We start from the raw sequence: 7,918 nt of genomic DNA, 5'->3' as shown, positions 1-7,918 counted from the left end.
GTGTTCGAAGACTCGCATCATATTTCTAGTTTGAAAGTGTTTTGTATTTTCTCCACTCTTTGTTTTGCTTTTGCAAAATTTTGACATTAGATCCTGACCACGTGTCAAGAGAATAATGATTATATCAAGTCTTCGTCTAAATCCGGTGAAATTTCACCAATTGAGATAGATCAAAGACCAAATGTCACCAAATAATAGGTTAGAAATGAAATGATAAAATTTTAAATAGGCGAAATGTCAAATAGTGCTTTAAACCTAATTTCAAACAACTAGGTTGCATTTTAAAGTGCAACTCTATACATTCTGAATTGCATTTCTGAATTCACAGTCATTGTCATCTATGTTGGAGTTTAAGTCATTCCTTTCACAATTTGAGGACCAATCTTTGCTCACTCTAGTTCTTTTCATATTAACTTTATTTTAATAATTTACTATTTTCTATATTTTACTTCATTGACAAGATCGTGATGTTTAAATTATAAGTTTGAATGTAATACTAATCAAAATGTTATTCTTTATCAATTTTGGCTGGGATATAAAAAGAATTGCAATTGACTTGTTTAGAGATGGTATTTTGCAATTGTTCAAATGTTATTACTTTAGTAGAATTGTACAGTATTTTTTTTTTGTCCATTTTGTAAAATTGTATTCAATTTTTATTGCTAATATAATTTTAAACTTTTATTGCTAATAATATATAATTGTTAGTTTTATTTCTTTATATTAATTTTATTTTGACAATTTACTTAAATTCATTTACATTCTTAATATATATGTCATTTAATAATAAATATTTAAACAAATCAAATAATAAAAAAATAAATATAGTAGTTGTAATATTTGATTTTTGAAAGGATTTTTATTTGTGGGCATATAAATATTCTGAAGGGATTAGCGGCAACTAATCCAATAGAGATTTGGGTCCGGACACACCTTAATGTAGAACCAAATAATTTCTGAGCAGTGGAAGCGGAAGCGGAACTATCACCACGATCTTGTATCACCGGTAACTATCAACCACACGGTGATTAACCGAGGAAGAGAGTATGATCCACAGACTAGAAGCAAGGGTGATTGATTGATGGAGAGAGAGGGGTGGCGCAGAGAATGGAGGAGGTGGCACACAATCTGCTTGTGATTGTCTAGGGTTGTGTTGATTAGGTTAGATATTAGGTTTAGCGATGCTCCTATTCATAGTGAGCCAAACCCTAATTCTCTTCCATCTCATAAGATGGGCCTGGCCCGTTCCATTTTGGGCAGGTCGGATTAATTTGATCCATATACCAAATTAATCCTAACATCTCCCACTCGTACGCAATGGAACCAATTCCAATAAGAACTCGTCTCCAAGAATCAAATCTTACCTTTTTGCTAATAGCATGTGCAATCGGCATACTATCGAGAGCTCAATTGCTATATACTCGTTGGAGATATACAGCTGCTCAATGTGCATGTTTCAAGCTTGGGACTATATACTCATTGGAGATATGTAGCCTTTAGACTTGAACATGGATCGTCTTTGGTGTATGCATTATCCTAGATTCCCTATCACACCCAATATAATAATCTAGATCTCTAGAGTTCATCTGATTTCACAAGTACGCTCAAAAGCATAAATGTCCGGACGGTGAAAAACAGAATGTCTCAAGATGTGAACTTGATAGGTCCATATTTATACATATTTTTATATCTTAATTCCTTAGTGTTTAGTGTTTAGTTTTGTTGTTTAGATGCAAGTTTACCTTGTTTTCTGTTTTATAGGTGTTTTTGAGACTCAATTTCAAATTGATGGTTAAAATTGTGATTCTATGGAGCTTAAAGAGAATTTGAAGAAATTTGTCAAGTCTTGTGCTGAAAAGGAGTTTCAAATGATGATCTGTCCTAATCTATGCATGTGGATCAATAAGCATTTAATGGGGAATTGATGACTTATGTTATGAGATTCTTAACATATATAATATTTATGAGATTTTAACTCTATTAGGATTTTCTTAAATAGTCCTAATTAGAGTTTAATCCTAAAGATGAGTTTCTTTTCGAGTTTAATTCTAAAAGGGAGTTTCTTTTAGAGTGTAATTCTAAAGAGGAGTTTCTCTTAGTATTTTTTATGAGGAATTAACAAAAGTCAGTTTTTCTCTCTCCTGAAAGCCAAGAGGGCACAATTGTGAAAGCTATAAGAAGAGACAATCAGAACCACATTTGGAGAGAGACACGAGAATAAGAAAAAATATCAAAGACTATTCATGCATCAGCATTCTTCCATGGCTTCTTCTTCCTCCAAGATGAACTAATTTCCAATTTCTAGCTAGAGGTTTTTAGGTCTTGAACAATCAATTGGGAGATCATTCTGTACTTAATTTTTTTCATCTATTTAAGTAATCAATTTCTATTATGTTCTTATTCGTATTGCATGATTTAATTGAATTATTGATTTGATTATTTACTTGTAATCATTTCGCTAATTAGATGTTTAAATACGTAATCCTTTAATTCATCCAATGCAAGTAGCAAATAACATAGTTAATTGTGGACAAGCTTTTAACCTATGTTGTGAATGTAATTGATATGCTTTAAATAATCATGCTTTATTGATTGTTGAGTAGAATTGGTATCTCTTTCATACTTTAATTCTTTCAATCAAATTAAATTCCGAAGCTTGTTTGGAATTGTTTAATTGATTAGGGATAATTAATGAACTTTTATTAATTGTCCAATCGGTAAGAAGAGATAGGTTGTTAATGCTTTTTAATAACCATAGCTAATTTATTTGAAGGGTTGAAATTTATATTTTCTATGATCAATGATCAATTGTTCATTTCAAGACTCAAACCTAACCTCTAGCTGGAATCTTTCTCATATATATTTTCTCAGCTATTTAATTTGTTCACCTCTTTCATTATTATTTATTATTTTCTATTTATTTCATTCTACAAACCAACCCCCCCCCCCATTTTACTTTTAATTGTTAATTTTGAAAAGTTATAATTCTACCAGTCTCTGTGGATATGACCCTACTCCATATTTACTACAGTTTTTGGATTCCAAGAGTAGGTATTTTATTTTTGGTGAATTCGACACTCATCAGAACTCAATGGATATCTTTCCTTCTCGTTGTATTCCATCCATCATAGTCTGACTCGCTTATCCAGTTAGGCTCCTTTTGGTTGGAATTAGCACATCAACCTGAGGGTAACCCTTTCCAAGGTAGCTACATCAAACTATACTTTTGGAATAAACTAGAAGTGACAAGGATAATATATCTTTAGAAACCATAATTTCGAGATGTAAGTCTCACACTAGGAAAAGAAGAGATCGACTCTTTTCCATCTTATGGTCGCTAGAGCACATATCGTCACATACACATGCCATGGTGTTCAATCTTACTTATAAGAGAGCATGTACCTAAATTATAACACCATGCAGGAGCATAGGTTTAGACGTGCCAAAACATCTAACTTTAGTCCACTATCTGCAGCGAACACTCTTGGCTATAAAGACAGAAGGCTTTAAGTTGTCACAAACTTGCCTATCAGATTTCATAAAATCTGTCACATATACCTGAGGTGTATGTTGTTATCTTGTACCATGATAAAATTACTTTCATCCTTTTTACAAGACGGGGTCTGCTATTGAACGTGCTCTCGTATGTTCAAAAGCAGCCTGATCCTTCTATTTGTCACATATGACAAAAATAAAGGTAAATACTCGTGTGAGTGAGCTACTTCTCTGTCTGACATTCATTTGAAAAAATATAACAGCAAATATGAACATATAAATATCCGCACTCGTGTATTGGAAATAATTCTGAAAACCTTTATTGATAATTCAAGTTCACTAAACATTGAAAAGATATAGAAGTACATTTAGATCCTACGTAATCCCTGGGATCCAATATGTTTAACATAAACATCTTTTTTGACATGTTTGGTAAGGGGATCAGTAACTATGTCATGGGTGGAAATGTACTTCACACTAACTTCTTTGCGTGCAATGAGGTCCCTAACAAAGTGATATCTAATTTCTATATGCTTAGCCTTACTGTGGAACCTTTGATCTTTAGTGAAAGCAATAGCAGATTGACTATCATTGTTGACTATGACTGGAGCGGTGGAGGTGGTAATGCCAAGATGGTTTAAGAACCTATTCAACCACACCGCTTCTTGAACTGCTGATGAGTAAGAAATGTATTCAGCCTCCATGGTGGATAATGCTACGCAAGTTTGTTTCTTACTGCTCCAAAAGATGGCTCTATTGCCAAGCAAGAAGACGTAGCCAGACATGGACTTCCTTTCATCCAAGTCGCCTGCCCAATCGGCATCTGTATATCCTATAAGATTGAGGTCTTTGCCTTGATAACATAGAGAATAATCTGCAGTACCTTTAAGATATCTTAATATCCTTTTTACTACGGTCCAATGTGCTTGTCCAGGATTGGACTGGTATCTGCTTTGTCACACCCGACCCTAAACGGCATCGAGTATGAAGGGAAAACAAGATAACGGGCGTTCGTAAGTCAAATAGGCGAACCGATTTTCTAGTAGATAAAAATTAATTTGGACTACCTAAAGTTTTCTTTATTATTTGGCTTGGACTTGATAATTCTATCAAGCTTCCTACGTATCCCGAACGTCTTTTAATATTTAAACCGGGAATCAAAGCCACGTAGTTCTACCTATTTTAGGTAGTTCGCTTAATTAATTGATTCGTTGATCAACAGCTAATCATTTAACTGTATATTTCACTTTACTATATATATATATATATATCATTTTATTAAAACGAATCAAATTAAATAACGTTTTATCAAAACTAGTTCATGAACAAATAACCGTTTTATCAAACCAACTCGTAATCAAATAAATCGCTTTAACAAACCAGCTCGTAATCAAATAAACGTTTCATCAAAATCTGTAACAAAATAAGCTTGTTATTAAATATATTTTTGAAATTCTCACATATTGCCAAAAACGTAATACCAAATTTATGTGTGTCCATCCTCGAATTCCACCCGTGTAGTTTCTCATAACATCAACAATATTAATAATCGAGATATCTCATTCATATCTCATTCCTTGTCTAACGTTAGGACTACCAGTCGTGCACTCTGGCCATACCGCCTATGGTCTTACAATTACAACCCTACCCCGGGCAATCCTAGATGAACAAAACCATTTTTCTATCTTTCAAAATATCGCAACACAAAAATCACATTTGGACTTCAATCCAAATCACAAAATATTAAAAACAACCGAATAAGCTTTCTCAATCCAAAAACAATTCGTATAAGATTGTCAAATTCATTTTCTCGACCAAATTTCCAAAATACCACGATAATAAATAATTATTATTTAAATAATCAAAATCATAAGTATATAAATATTTTAAACAATATATTTTAAACAATTTAATAAAAAAGTATTCAAAACCACTTAAATCATTTAAAACTGAAACTTATTTTTATCCGTCACGGGAATAGCTATTTTAGACCGAATATACCGTTAGACTCGTTATATTATCATAAGTCTATTTGTACTAATTTTACATTCAAATTCTTGTACTAATTTTATATTCAACTTTATACCGACTTTAATAGGCAAATATCGATATTAGTCCTTCTAATTTGACAAATATCAGTATTAATCCTTCTAATTTGATAATTTATTTTAATTTGATAAATTAAAGTCACTTAAATATTATACAAATAACTTAAAACTAAATTTTAAACCCAACACTTTTATCGGATTATTCTCATTTATCACCGAAATTGTAATGTGTAAACTAAATTGATATCGGTAGTTCCGACCGCAGGCTGTTAGACTCTTGACACCGCTACGAGTCTATCCGTATAAATTTTTCTTTTCAATTTCTTTATATTATTATTATTTTTCAATATATAAAAATTCAGACCGACAATTTAATAATTGACTAGCGTTAATTCGTTTCGTGTCTGAAATCTCTAATTGACCGTCTTAATATTACCGCTTATACTAACGGTCAAATGTTACACTTCCACTCTTTCTAGAAAAATTCTTACTTTACTCTAATATAAACTTGTACACTGATATGAAATATTAAAACTATTGTAGCTTGAGTTTATTAAGTGATTTAACCTATATTAGAAAAACAAATCTAAACATTTTTCAGACTCATCTAAATCTAACTTAAGTATTCTAGAATTTACTAATAAGGCTTTTAAATATAAATTCTAACTCAATTTTAACCTTCAAAATATTTGTATAATTCCTAATATTCCAGAAATTAATCTATTTGAAATATAACCAATACTCCAAGAACTAAAATTTAACCAGAATTTAGCTAGAATATTTTATAAAATAACACCAGAAAATGCTACTAGAATAGTTGCAAACTTGATTTAAATTTATAAAAGAAATCACCACAAGCATAGAAATAGTGTGAGTAATATAATAATATAACTTTTATTGCCGAAATCTAAGGTGGTTTATAAAACTCCGGCGATGATCAGTAAACTCCGGTAATGATCAATTTTGATGGGAAGTCGACCGAAAGTTGGAGATTTGGAAGAGACCCAATTTTGCATATTTTCCATTTCTTCGAAATTTAGAAGATACTTTATGAAATTTGGTATGCATAAATTCAAGAGATCAAAAGCTTCATTCTTGTACCCATTTTGTGAAAAACCAAAAGTGAAGAAAAATTGATTAGAAACTAGTTGATGCAATGAAAATAAGGAAAAGTTGGATTCTGGAAAATATTTGAAAAATCCTCCCTTCACCACTACTCAAAATTAGATTTTTCAAGATAATAGATTTTGCTATATTAATATATAAAAGAAATACATGCACTATAACACATGTCATTTCTTAAGGAAGCCATATACAAGTGGTAAATTACAATCAATTTGTAACATGATGTACTTCAAAAATATATATATATATATATATATATTTATAATTAAATATTTTTTTTGAAGAGAATATTTTTGTTTTTACCAAAATAATAAACATGGTTGTGACACATTGAAATTTAATTGCCACATCCTACTTTACAAAATAATATTTTAATTATATCTTAAGCCATAAAATGTCATCTAATAGTTTTAATTCTTTTCAAGTTCCTATTAGGCAATTTCTTTTTTTCTTTTTTTACAACCAAAGAAGTATATATTAAAAATCAAGAAGAAGCCTATTACAAATAAAATCAGGGGTACAGAAAACCACTCACCCCGACGTAAAGATAAAATACTACTTCTAGCTAACAAATGAGCAACAGAGTTTGCAGAACGACAGACAAAACGAAAATAGAGCAATTAAAAGACTCGTTCAATGAAAAATGACAATCATTGGCTAAGACGTTAAAAGGAGATGAAACCTCTAACGGGCGGGCCATAGACTGTACCATGATCAAAGAATCTGATTCAATGATTACATCCTTCCATCCGCGGTCTTTGATCCAACTAAGAGCTTTACGGACCGATAGCGCTTCATTGAACGATGCATCTTGATAATTCTGCAAGGTTCCATTTTTAGCCGCAACAAAATGGCCCGACTCATCCCGAGCAATACATCCAAACCCAGCCACATTCTTGTCCGCGAATGACGCACCATCCACATTCAATTTTAGGAAGCCTGTTAGAGGACGCTGCCACACCGTCAAGCTTGGCACAGCCGAACTGCCTGAAGGAGAAACAGACGCCTGCGCTTTCTTCCAGGCCTGTAAAAAGGAGCCGGCCGAATGGTACAGGATCGAGGCTTGTGAATCCTTCCGATTCCACACAATGTCATTTCTATAGCACCAAATAATCCACCATAAAATCGCTACAAGCTCAACAAGCTCCACCGGTTTAGAGAAGATCCAACCCCAATAATAAAAAAATGTTATGAAATTGGGTTCCCACATCCCCAATAGGCGAAATAGTCCAAATAGCTCGAGCCATAGT

This window comes from Euphorbia lathyris, chromosome 2 (assembly GCF_963576675.1).
Source record: "Euphorbia lathyris chromosome 2, ddEupLath1.1, whole genome shotgun sequence".
NCBI classification, from domain to species: Eukaryota; Viridiplantae; Streptophyta; class Magnoliopsida; order Malpighiales; family Euphorbiaceae; genus Euphorbia; species Euphorbia lathyris.
Note: the sequence above shows the minus strand (reverse complement) of the source record.